Here is a 14340-nt window from a genome sequence, read left to right on the forward strand (position 1 = left end):
ATACATTTGTAGATTAAAAACATGCTTAGCTATAATTAATTAAACTAAATTAACTCCTCCTGATTATATATGTTCTTGCCACAATTCTTCTTGCTAAAATGTTTACTTACACTACACAGTTGTGTAAAGATCAAAGGCTCTGCGACCACAAACGTAAACCAGTTTTACTCTTTCGTTTTTCACAAACACTGGGTTCCATCTGTCATTTATGTATCACATGGTTCTCTGGTTTTTGTAGGAGACATTACACTGCACTTGTTTATAATTATTGGCGTATCTGAAATTTGTCTCTCTTATTTACGTATCTATATATTATTGGAATTTATATACTTTTTTTAATTTATTTATTTAACTAAGTCCGTTACAATTGTTAATTTAATTCTTAGTTCTGTTTAAAGCAGAATAAAAGATCAAATATATTTTTACTTCTATAAAATTTTCAAATGTCCCTCTAATAATAAAATGGCTTATTTTAATATATCATTTTGGTTCTTTCAAATTGTTTAGTGATAATATATTTTTATCCTTCTAAACTTGTTTAAGCTCAAAATATATTTTTAGTAATTAAAATTTTCTTTTATAAGTAAGTTTTAGTCCTCCAAAGTTCTCCATATGTTGTTTAAATACGTTTCACAAAATGACAAAAAGTACTGTAGGTAAAGTTTGAAACTCAAAAAATTGTGTACGTTGAAATTCCAGAGACAAAAAATAACGTTTTTTTTTATACAGAAATTTAAAATTACAATTAGGTAAAAAAAATATTATGTTGTTTCTGTAGGGTGATATAAATTATGAGCATTATTTAAGTAGATAATCTTGATCCAGTTTCCTATGATGTGGATTGTTGAACGAAACTGGCACATACGTTCACGTAATTAACTTGAGCAAAAATTCAAATAAAATTGTGAAGATTGCTAATATATTTATAATTAGTTAGTTAAATGATAACTTTATATATTGGCATAAAAAAAGTCCCTTTGGTGATTAGAGAAGGAAATCTAATAACACTATTATTATTTTAGTGAAGTCGATTTGATTGATATAGTTTATCATATTTTTTTATCCTGTATAAAAAATTAAACTATAGTTTTAGAAAATATTTATAAACCAATGTTTAATTTCACATGGGTTTTAGATGCTTTATCTAATGAATTGTGAAGGAAGTAAAATAAGAGAGGGTGGAGTTTTTCAATTTGTAGAAAAATACGAAAATTTAAAGCAATTGGTACGTCTTTCTTTTAATAAGAAAAACATTTAACAGTGAAGCATTGTCCACTGCTGGTAAGGTAAACCTTATTTGTTAGTATTTGGTTGGTGGATGTTAACATATGTAAAAGCCTTCTTTTTAAATTTTATTGTATATCTGTATTAGTTTTTTAACGAATATAATTGTTAATTATTAAAAATTAATATAATTAAAATTTGTATATTAATATTTTATATTTTTTATTGTATTTAAAGTGAAACATGTACATATGTATTGTAATAATAGGCTATTTATTCAAACTTTTAATATATAATTCAACTTTTTTTTGGTATTCTATCCATTTTTTATAGAATATATTAAATAAAGTAAATAAAAAAAATTAATGCTAAAACGTCGTTTTATTTATATGTTTATATAACATAAATAATTTAAACTTGTAATAGAAAATGTATGCATATTTTAAAAATAATGGTGCAATTATAATGATCATTTATGTTTCATAGAGTACGTGTAATGTATACTAAATCAAATAAAAGTATAAGTTTTAATAGAAATATATATATATATATATATATATATATATATATATATATATATATTTCGAAATCAATAACAAAAAATAATAATAAATATTTGTAATTTAGTTTTCTTTTGAATTTTTAAGAATATATTTGATGCATAACAGGCAAAAAAATATTAACACATTTAATGTAATTTTAAATAAGGTTATTCGTTCTTAATACTCCCACGTAGAAGCTAAGATTAAGAAGAATCCAGATACATTTTTTTTCTTATTATTGTTATATTTTAAAAATATTATAATAAATATTTTTCTTTCTATGTGTTCTTCCCGGTGGTAATAAGTCTTGTTATAAAAAACAAAGGGTGTTACTCTTGTATAATACTTTTAAATTATTTTTTTTTATCACCTTATTTGCAAGACAATTTCCTCATAAAAGTTGAAACATCAAATAAATTTTCTTAATTTAAATTATTCTTGTCATTATTATATATCTAGTAAAGCTTTTGATTTGATATTTTACTTAGAAAATAGAGTTAACCATTTTAACTTGGACGATTAGATACTTAAATTGTTGAGTCTCTTACTATTCCATCTTTTATTATTTGCAAATTGCCCGCAATAAAATTATTTAATATAATTTAATAAACACAACAAATATATATTTTTAAATAATTTGACTGGAAAAATTATCTTTCAATAAATTATTTTTATCAGATCAAAAGAATAATAAATTTGAAAATAATATATTTCTATTCATATCAAACTCAAAATAATAATTCAATATTTTACTGTAGAAAGTATTTATAAAGCAGTTCTTAATTTCACATGGGTTTAAGATGCTTGATCTAAGAGAAAATGGAGTTTTTCAATTTGTAGACATACCAAAATTTCGAAGCCACTGGTGAGTGTTTCTTTTAATAAGAAAACCATTCAATAATGGACTCTTGCTTCACTATACTGAAATCGGTAAGATAAACCCTATTTGTTAGTATTTGGTTGGTTGGTACTAATGGATGTGAAAGAATTTTTCCAAGCTTAATGGTAATATTAAAGTTTAATTATATATTAATGCTAAATTTTTAATTAATCAGACATTATCAAAAATAAATATATTCATATCAATTAGATTCAAATTTGGATTTTTTTCGTTTGTTTTGTAATTTATCTGTTATTTATTTTTTGAGTTTATACGTGAGCAATTTAGTTTTGTAAGTTGTCATTTGTAAAGAGAGTTAAATGAATTTGTAAGGTGATAAAAAAATTGATATAACTCATCTTTGGGTGAAACGTTAATTTCATATCATGTAAATGTTTAATAAAGTGTAAGTGAGAGAAGATTTATATAGAAATCTTGTGTTAAAAATATTAGAATTGAGGGTTATTTTACAAATATGAATGAAATATGCTTTAATATAAATAAAATATAAAATAATATAAAATCGGAAATAATAAGACATCATTTGAAAATGTTGATCCTTTTAGTTAAATAGTCTTTTATTTGAATCTTTATTGTTTCTTTTTTTGTTTCGTGAGTTTGAATAGCTTTTAGTTATTTTTTAATCTATGAATTGAAATTCCAATTTCCTAATCTATGAATTGAAATCATGATGTAACAGTGAATTGAAAAATAAAAATTTTAAAAAATAATTCAAGTCGTCAATGCAGTTTATTATAAAAAAATTATAAAGAACCAGACCTGATCTACAAAATTACACTTTATCTTTGAAAGTTAGTTACACATAGATCAACTATTAATAGCCTATATCACGTGTCTTAAAGATATTATTTTAATTAAATATGCAAAAAAAAAAAATTAAAATATTTTTCTTTAAAACAAAACATATTTTTAAAATTTTCTGATAGGAATTAACATTGTTCTTATATATTTTTATTCATAATGGAAAATCACAAATAGCATAGTTCTGATTAAAATGATTGACTATAGTCTTACATATTTTCTTTTATAGTAAAAAAAGTCAAATATTATATAATTTTGAAAAGATTTATTTGAGTGAAAATGATGATATTTTTAATGTTACAAATTTTTACAATGCATTTTGATATTTATGAAGAAAAAGGAGAAGTACAGGTACTAGAACAACCCAAAAAGTCATACAAGTATTTATATTTTTACTTTAGCTACACACCACACTAAAATACAAATATTAAAAAATATAAAAAAACATATTTTTTGAATTATTTGAAAAAAAAAAGACGTATACTCGTACCTTTATTTTGGAATATCAAAACAACAAGATCATGCATCCAAAATGAAGAAAAATAATAATACTTTTGAATTATTTTAAGAGTATTAAGTATTACAACAACAAACACAATCACACGAGTAATTGTATTTTTATCTTCAAATATTATATGATAAGTAAGACTGTACAAATATATCTTGACGTGATGAGTGTATTAGAAATCTTTCATTGGAGATAAAATTAATTTATAGGTTGTAAATCTTAAGTTATAAACTAATTTTATAAGATTAAATTATATTTAAAATTAACATTTTAACATAGTATCTAGATCATAACGTATCTATTTTATTTTTTTATTTTGTTTTGTTTTTTTTAAGTTCAGAAACTTATTCAAATATGTTCTGAATGGTTAAACAATAATTATGTTTAAAAATTTGATTTATTTTACTTGGTTTCAACAATAATTAATAATGTATTTTTTAATTTTATTAATGTAACAGTTATATTGATATATTTGGTATACATATCATTAATTCCTTGTTAAGAACTAATAACTATTTTTCTAAAAATTGGTTATTTTAAAATATATTTTATGACCAATAATAATATAATATTTATATATTTAAAAACTTTATTAAAGATGTCGTAATCGGGATCGCAATTAGGTGACTGACGAGACTCTCTAAAAAGAATTAAATTATTGAAAATCAAAGTTTGAAATCGTCATCATAGTTTATTTTTTGAAAACTACGAAAAACTATGAAAACAAGTCATGGTGTACGAAATTAGAGTTTTGAGTTCAGGAGTCGGTTACGCGCAGGGAATGTGTTAGCACCCCTACGGTGCCTGTCTGAAGCAATATCTTTAATTAAATGTGCAAAGTTGATGTGGTTTTCAAAATAGTTACTTTCTCCAAAAATAACAGTAACATTGGTCCTACATATTCTCATGTGAGAAATTCAGGGTACATAGTTCTTTAGAAAAATAAGTTTGGATTGAGAAATTTGGAAAATTGTTTAGAAAATTATTTTGGATTTTTGGAAAGTGAACCTGACAACGATTGACCTTGTTCATACGTATCTCCACTTTGATAGAGAACAAAGATCACGTAGTTATGGATCAGGTTGCCATTTAGAAAAAACGATTTATATTTTTTTATTTTTTAGATTTTATGATTTTTTTGGTATTTTTGAATTATTAGAAAAATGTCTTGACTTGGACAATGAACTAGATAATAAACAACGAGAACATAAAATTATTTTCATGATTTTGAAAATTTTTATATATTTTTTTATGATTTTTAACATAATTGATATGATTGAGAAAAATTAAGATGACAAAAGGAATCATATAAATGTTTACACTTATAAACAAGAAAAATATTTTTTAATTTTTTTATTTAATTATCAAGCAAATCCGAGATTCAACATAATAATCAAAGTTATTATAAAATTATAATTATCAAGTCCGAGACTTGACATGACAATCAAAATTATTACTATGGAAAATGTAATTATCAACCAAGTATGAGACTTGACATAACAATAATTATTGTTATGTAAAAAATTTAATTATCAAACAATTCAATACTTAACATGACAATCGAGAAAATTAAGGAAAAAAGTAAGACTTGACATGACAATGAAAAATAATCACAAACATTTTTATTATTATTTCTTTTGTAATTTTATAATTTATATATATATATATATATATATATATATATATATTATATTTTTATATTTTTCGTTTTTTTTATTATTATTGTTTTATTTTTATGATTTTTATTAAATATTTGTTTTTAGACAAGTAAGTGTGTGCAGTGAATGTTAAAGGCAACAAACAAACAAACAGACCCAATAAAAATAAAGCACAAGACACATGGGTAAGGGGTTATCGTACAAGGGGTTACATGCAGTAAAAATGACATGATAACCAAACAAATATTAAAAATAAAGAAACAAAAGTCAGCCCAAATAAAGAAAGATGCTCCCTCCACCTGCCTTCTTCCAGCACCTCCTCAATTTACTTTCTTTTCCAAGTTAATTTTTCTTTTTACTTTCAAATTAACTTTTTATATTTTTAATTAAAAACCCTAATTCTATATCCTCATTCCAGCACACACCACACCCCCCTGTCTCTTCTCTTTCTCTTTTCATTTCCGTCACCCACCACCTCCCCTCCCCTCTTCTCTTTTCCATTTTCCTCACACCCACCACCCTCCCTCCCCCCCCACCCCCCCCCACCCCCCCTCCTTCTCCTTCTCTTTCCCTTATATATGTGTGCTGGTATGTGATAAAAATGAAAAATATTCATTAACTACTAAAACCTTATTAAGAAAAAGTTGTGTATTTTACTGTATAACGTCTCATGAAAACATCGAAAAAAACTCAGCGAAAAAAACATTGTAGATGACAAATATGGAGGCTTAAACGAATATTCATATCCGTTTGGCTTGGCCTACGGATGTTGGATCTTTCATTTCGATTTATTTTTCTTAACGTTTTAATTACTGTAATTCAATTTTCACTGAGGACAATTGTGGAATGGGGTGGTGCAGGAAGAAATTTGTAATGGTGTAGGGAGCAACACCTCCAAATAACATACGAGTATGGAGGTAAAAACCAGAGGTGTGCGCGATCCAATCTTTGTTCAGGCCCAATCAGAAGAAATGGGTTGGATGACCCAAAGCCCCATTATGAGATACTCCCTACACTATCCCATATTGTTCCTACATCAACATTTTTAAAAAATTTCAAAACTATCATTTATATTTTAAAAAATTTTACACTCTTGTTTATTTTCTTCAATGAATATGTCACATCCGTTAACGGATATGGTTAACAGATATAGTCACGTCCGTTTAAGGTTTATGTTTTTCTATTTAATTTCTTTTAGTTTTTAGTTTATTAATTTATTGTATTTTAAATTAATATATAGATATCATTTATTTTTTTTAATTTGTTACATAATTATATATAAATTAATTTTATTTTATTTAATGAAATAATTATTATTAATTTAATTAAATTGTATTATTTTTTAATTGATTATGTTAAACCTATGCCATATCCATTCAAGGTTTTTGTCTTTTTTTTATTTGTTTTGTTTTTAGTTTATTATTTTATTTTATTTTAAGTTAGTATATAGATATTATTTAAATTTTTTTCAAATTTATTACGTATTTATATATAAATTATTTTATTTTATTTAATGAAATAATTATTATTAACTTATTTAAATCATATTATTTTTTAATTGATTATGTTAAACGGATATATCACATTTATTAATAGATGTGATCACATTCGTTCAAGGTGTTTTTTATTTTGTTTTTCTTTGTTTTTAGTTTTTTTTTAAATGCCACATTTGTTTCTTTATAATATATCATGTAATTATATTTAAATTAATTTTATTTTATTTAATGAAATAATTATTATAAAATATATACAAATAAAATATGTAAATCATCAATCATCCCGACAGACCAGTTTCCTTATTTTGATTATTTTCTTGAATTTAACTTAACAAGATTGTGCATATATGAAGAGTGATGTTTGATTTTCTTTAAATTTTAGTTTCTGATTTGTATTAACAGTATATGATGCAGCTTGGAGCTTTGATGGTCATGACGGAGTATGCAGCTTGGAAGATGTATCTGGTTAACGAATTGGAGCATTGAGTATTTTTTGGGAATTGAAGAGTTGGAAAGAAGAATCCAGGATCGGAAAGGAAAGATGTTATGGTGAGAAGAAAAATATGAAGATCCCCGTGTTGGAGAGGAATAGGAGAGATTAAAAAGAAATTAAACAAAATAATATTAAAATCAAAATCAAATAAAATCTTTTCAAAACAAATAATAAACAAAACTAAGACAAAATAAATAAAAATGAAATACAATAGAATAAGATAAAAACGAAATGAAATGGTAAAATAGAACAAAATCAAATGAAATCAATTTACAATAATAAAAAATCAAATGAAATAAAATCATATATCACATAAAATTAAACCAAATCACCGAAAATAACATCAAATCAAATAACATAAAATCACATGCAATCAAATAAAATAAGATCACACAAAATAAAATAGAATCATATGAAATAAAATCCAAGTAAAATCAATTCAAACATAATCATTGACTAAAACAAAAATAAATAAAATAAAATAAAATAAAGTAAGCATGACAAGAAAAATAAAGAAGTATTTACATTTTTTTAATTTTATATATTTATATTTAATTTTTTTATATTATAAATTATCTCGACAAAATTGTGTGTTGACAAAAAATAATATATAATTAGCTTTAATGATGTTACTAAATGTAATATATTTTGAATTTTAAAAACATACTATATATTTATTAAATACATTATTCTCGGTTTTAATTAATCTTATGCACACAAAAAATATCTTTATTAAATAAATAGTAATATTAAAGGGTTTGTAAGGTTCATTTATTTGTGTATATATATATATACATGTATGTTTTCTTCTCTTGCATGCATAAACATATCTGTAAGTCTCAAAAGCACAAAAAGCACTTAGATTTTCTTCAAAGAATGAGTTTCACAATTAAAACTTTGATGTCGTTCTTCCAATTTTTTTGTATTGTTTTCCTCTTGACATCAGGTATTAAACTCATATTTTGTTTAGCATGTTTTTTTTAATTGTATATTTTTTATTTGTTCTATTACCTTATTGAAAATAAGTGTAATTTTAGGTGTTATATTAGTAAAAATGATAATGTTGAGTTTAAAAGATTCATAAATTTACTATCAAGGTTATAAAGTGGTGTGTATCCTTTGTACATATTTTATTAAGTTTTTAGCAATTTGTCTTTTTAGTAGATTCTCTCTTCATTACACGGTAAATTACATGAAATCAAATACAATATTAACTGAACAAGTTAAAATATTAGATTAAATGAAATGAGATATGATATTACTTACGTGAAATTATTAGATGAATTGATAAAAAAAAGAATGATTTGGATATAATTTGTAATTATATTTTTTTTTATAAATTTCAGGGGTGAGAAGTAGTTTTACACCAACACCTCCTGGAGATGTTTGCCAGGTAGGAGGACATTGTCCCAGCGAAGATGAATGTCAAAAATATTGTAAATTCTTTGCCTATAAGAGTGGTTTTTGTATTCCTCCTGGTGGTGAAAGATGCTGTTGTGAGAAAAAAGATTTTGCTGTGTGAAAGAAAGGACGTTTCTATTATATAATAATCTTAAAATCACTTGTTTTTCTTACTATTTATGTATGACAACTTTACATATAAAAAGTTGGAACATCAATAAACTCTTAATTTAAAATTCTCTTATCATTATTCATCCTTATTAAAACTTTGACTTGAAAGTATTGTTAGAAAATAAAGTTAAACATTTTATCATATAAACTTAAATATATAAATTGATAATATAATGTTTTATCATATTTTTGTTATTTATAAATCAACTACAAATAATAGTTATTTTTTTAAAAATTAATAAAGATTTAATTGCCTTTTTATCTAAAAAATACACAAAGAAAATAAATTTATTATAAAAAATAATATCAGAGCCAGGTTTCGATCCTGGGACCTGTGGGTTATGGGCCCACCACGCTTCCGCTGCGCCACTCTGATTTGTTATTGAATGTTTGTTTAATCTTTTTTTCTTACTAGTATCCTTGTTATTTTCATCGCTGCATGAAGAATGGGCTTTGGCGAGGTCCAAATTTATTTTAGACAGGGAGGCAGAAAAGTGTTTTGTCTGCAACTCCAACATTTTCATCCATCACCTCCAATTCCCTAAAATATCTCTAATTAAGGAGATAATTATGCAGTAATTATTTGTTTGTTGAAATTATATAATTTGATCCTCTAAAACACTTCTTTTATCTTAATTTTTGTTAAAGTCATTTAATTTGGTCCTCTTATTATTATTTTCAATTGAATCCAATTTTTTTGTTAAAATAGTTTAATTACATTCTTTATGTGATATTTGTATAAACAATATTAACATTGTATATCACGTGTTAGATAGTAATATTTTTATTTATTTATTTATTTTGTAATTTTTTTTAAGTTTTAGATTAAAAATTAAAAATATATTTAATTATATTTTAATTACATTGTACAATAATTGATTATTTAAGTTTATTGTACTTTTTAAAAATATATCTAGTATATGGTAAGTATAAATATTTAATATTTAATGTCTTTTTTAAATAACACTAATCTTCCTGTAAAACTAAGAGCATTTCAGAGACATTTCTGTGTTAATTTTTTTTATACATATTTCTGTGTTAATTTAAAGATAAAATTATAACACTTTCAATTTAACATTCAAACAACAACTTAATTCTCTCTCTCTCTCTCTCTCTCTCTCTATATATATATATATATATATATATATATATATATATACTTTTTTTTTATTAAATATTTAAAAGATAAGATTCCTTTTCAGTTTTTTATCTTGTTTTATTTTTTTTAAAGTACTTATACAGAAACTTATTAAAATATGACCTAAATTGTTAAACTTATGTTTACAAATTTGATTTATTTTAATTGGTTTCAACAACAATTAATAATAAATAATGTATTTTTTAATTTTATTAACGTGGCATTTATATTTATATATTCAGTATACATATCATTAGTTCCTTCTTCAGAAATAATAATTATTTTTCTAAAAATTGGTTATTCTAAAATATATTTTATGACCAATAATAATCTGATATTTATATATTTTAAGAAATCATTAAAGGTAATATATGATTAGCTTTGATGCTGTTAATGAATGTAATGTATTTTGAATTTTAAAAACATAGTATATATTTATTAAATACATTATTTTCTATTTTAATTAAGCTTGTGCACAATAAAAAAAATATCTTTATTAAATAAAATAATAATATCAAAAGGTTTCTAAATCCATCTATTTGTGTATATATATACATGCATGCTTTCTTCTCTTGTATACATAAACATATCTACAAGTCTCAAAAGAAAATAAAAACTTAGATTTGTTTCAAAGAATGAGTTTCACAATTAAAACCTTGATGTCTCTTTTCCAAATTTTTTGTATTGTTTTCCTCTTGACTTCAGGTATTAAATTCATATTCTGTTTAGCATGTTTTTTAATTGTAAACTTTTTACATGTTATAATACTTTGTTGAAAATATAAGTGTAAGTTTAGGTTTTATATTAGTAAAAATGATAATGTTGAGTGTAAAACATTCATAAATTTGCTACCAAGGTTAAAAGTGGTGTGGATCCTTTGTGCATATTAGATTAAGTTTTTAGTGATTTGTCATTTCATAAATCCTCTCATTCATTACACAATAAATTACATGAAATCAAATACAATATTAAGAAAACAGGTTAAAATATTAGATTAAATGAAATGATATATGATATTAATTACACAAGTTAAATCAAGTTAAATCATTAGATGAATTGATAATAAAAATAAAAAATGATTTGGATATAATTTGTAATTATATTTTTTTTATAAATTTCAGGGGTGAGAAGTAGTTTTACACCAACACCTCCTGGAGATGTTTGCCAAGTAGGAGGAAATTGTCCCAGCGAAGAAAAATGTCTAAAATATTGTAAATTCTTTGCCTATAAGAGTGGTTTTTGTATTCCTCCTGGTGGTGAAAGATGCTGCTGTGAGAAAAAAGATTCTGCTGTGTGAAACCAAGGACGTTTCTATTATATAATAATCTTAAAATCACTTGTTTTTCTTACTACTATTTATGTATGACAACTTTACATATAAAAAGTTGGAACATCAATAAACTCTTAATTTAAAATTCTCTTATCATTATTCATCCTTGTTAAAACTTTGACTTGAAAGTATTGTTAGAAAATAAAGTTAATCATTTTATCATATAAACTTAAATATATAAATTGATAATATAATGTTTTATCATATTTTCTTATTTATAAATCATTTACAATAATAATAATAGTTATTTTTTTTTTTGTAAATTAATAAAGGTTTAATTGCTTTTTTTCTTCACATTTAGAGTTTTGTGCTTCTTAGTATCTGTTTTTATAAATGTCTTTGGGTTCAAACGTGATGTAAATTAAGTCATTTGAGTTAATTCTATGGTGAGGTAACAAATAAATTTGTATTAATCAAGTCACTTGAATTAACTTTATGGTGAGGTGACAAATAAATTTGTATTTTTTTTCTCTCTCCTTTACCTCTTAATTGGTAAACGGAGTTAACACTTTTGTAGTATATGTTATACTATTATAATTAGACTTAGATGACTGTAAAATTTATACATACTTTTCTTATGACGGTTCTATTTTATTGATGTGTGATTTATCTTATAATAATGTTAGTTATAATAAGTATAAACTATTTATGTTAAAAATAAATCGATTATAAAAAATATACTTAAAGGTGTTTTTCAAATTTATTAAAGAAATTGATAATAAGTTTATTTCAATTAGTTGATTTTTTTAAATAATATAAATATTCTCAATTTTGTTAAGTTTCTTAACCAAACCATTTTAACTTATTTAAAAAAATCCAACAATTAAAATTATTATTTTTTATTAAAAATAAATTTCACTTTGACTTAGTCAATTAAAACATACTTCTATAACATTAAAAATCACCAATATAAAATGTTTAAAAAATCATTTAAATTTGGTGTATAAAATATATGTGAATTTTCAAAAATAATTTTGCAAGAACATTATGACACATTTTCTTGATGTTTTGGAAAAAAATTAAGATTAAGGCTTTTATTTATTTTATATTAGGTGTGACATATTTTTGTAATAAAAGATGTTATAAAATTTTATAATTATAAGACTAAATAAGTAGTCAATGTTCCTGGGACCTGTGTCACGCTTCCGCTGCGCCACTCTTATTTTTGTTTAATGGTTTTTTATTACTAATAGGCTTTTTATTTTCATCACTTCTTGTTTTTACTTTGAAGAATGGGTTTTTGGTGAGACCGACATTAATTTTAGAAAGAACTGAGGCGAAAATATAAAGATTAAAAGGGAAGGGTTACTTCCTGTACCACTTCGCTTTGCTCTCTGCACGCCGTATTTTTTTAAATTTTAAAATTATCTTTTATATTTTAAAATATGCTACATCCTACCTCTTTTCTTCCATGGATATGCCACATCCGGTGAGTTTCTTCTTCAACGGATGTGCCACATTGATTTTAGAAAGTACTGAGTCAGAAAATATAAAGATTCAAAGGAGAGGGTTATTCCCTACACCACCCCACTTTACTCCCTGCACCACCACATTTTTTTAAATTCCAAAACTATCTTTTATATTTTAAAATATGCTACACCCTACCTCTTTTCTTCAACGGATGTCAACATCCGTTGAGTTTCTTTTTTTTAATTTTAGTTTTTTAATTTATTGTATTTTAAATTAATATATAAATATTATTTAATTTTTTTAAAATTATTACTTAATTATTTATAATTTTATTTTATTTTATTTAATAAAATAATTATTATTAATTTAATTTATGTATTATTATTTAAATAATAATTAAAATATTTTTTATAAATATATTAAAACGGATGTGCCATATCTGTTGAATTTTTTTTTTAGTTTTTTATTTTAAATTAATATATAAATGTTATTTAATTATTTTAAAATTATTATTTAATTATTTATAAATTTATTTTATTTTATTTAATAAAATAATTATTATTAATTTTAATTTATGTATTATTATTTAAATAATAATTAAAAATTTTGTTATAAATCTACTAAACGAATGTGCCACATCGATGTGGCAACATCGTTGAATTAGTTTTTTTTTTTAGTTTTTAGTTTTTTAATTTTTTATATTTTAAATTAATATATAAATATTATTTAATTTTTTTAAAATTATTACTTAATTATTTATAAATTAATTTTATTTTATTTAATAAAATAATTATTATTAATTTAATTTATATATTATTATTTAAATAATAAATAAAATACTTTTTAAAAATCTATTAAATGGATGTGGTACATCCGTTGAAGTTTTTTTTTTAAATAAAAATAATAAACTAAAATATAAAATATGTTCATGGATGTCAACATCCGTTGAAGGTGAAACGAATGTTGACATCCGTTATATAAAAGGGCAAATTAGGTATGAGGTGGTGTAGAGAGCGGTTGGTAGTGGTGGAGGTACTAAAAACTAAAAAAAAAACATTCAACAGATGTGGCACATCAGTTTTAATATATTTATAAAAAATATTTTAATTATTATTTAAATAATAATACATAAATTAAATTAATAATTAATTTATTAAATAAAATAAAATAAATTTATAAATAATTAAGTAATAATTTAAAAAAAATTAAATGATATTTATATATTAATTTAAAATACAATAAATTAAAAAACTAAAAAAAAAAGAAA

General features: G+C 22.7%; 1 non-coding gene across 1 annotated transcript; it reads right to left on the minus strand.

Moving 5' to 3' along the window:
• Positions 1–9499: 9499 nt before the first annotated feature.
• TRNAM-CAU (transfer RNA methionine (anticodon CAU)) lies at positions 9500–9571 on the minus strand. Its single transcript has one exon. It is a non-coding gene; the product is annotated as a tRNA-Met (tRNA).
• Positions 9572–14340: the final 4769 nt, after the last annotated feature.

The sequence above is a fragment of the Vigna angularis genome, chromosome 3 (assembly GCF_016808095.1).
Source record: "Vigna angularis cultivar LongXiaoDou No.4 chromosome 3, ASM1680809v1, whole genome shotgun sequence".
NCBI classification, from domain to species: domain Eukaryota; kingdom Viridiplantae; phylum Streptophyta; class Magnoliopsida; order Fabales; family Fabaceae; genus Vigna; species Vigna angularis.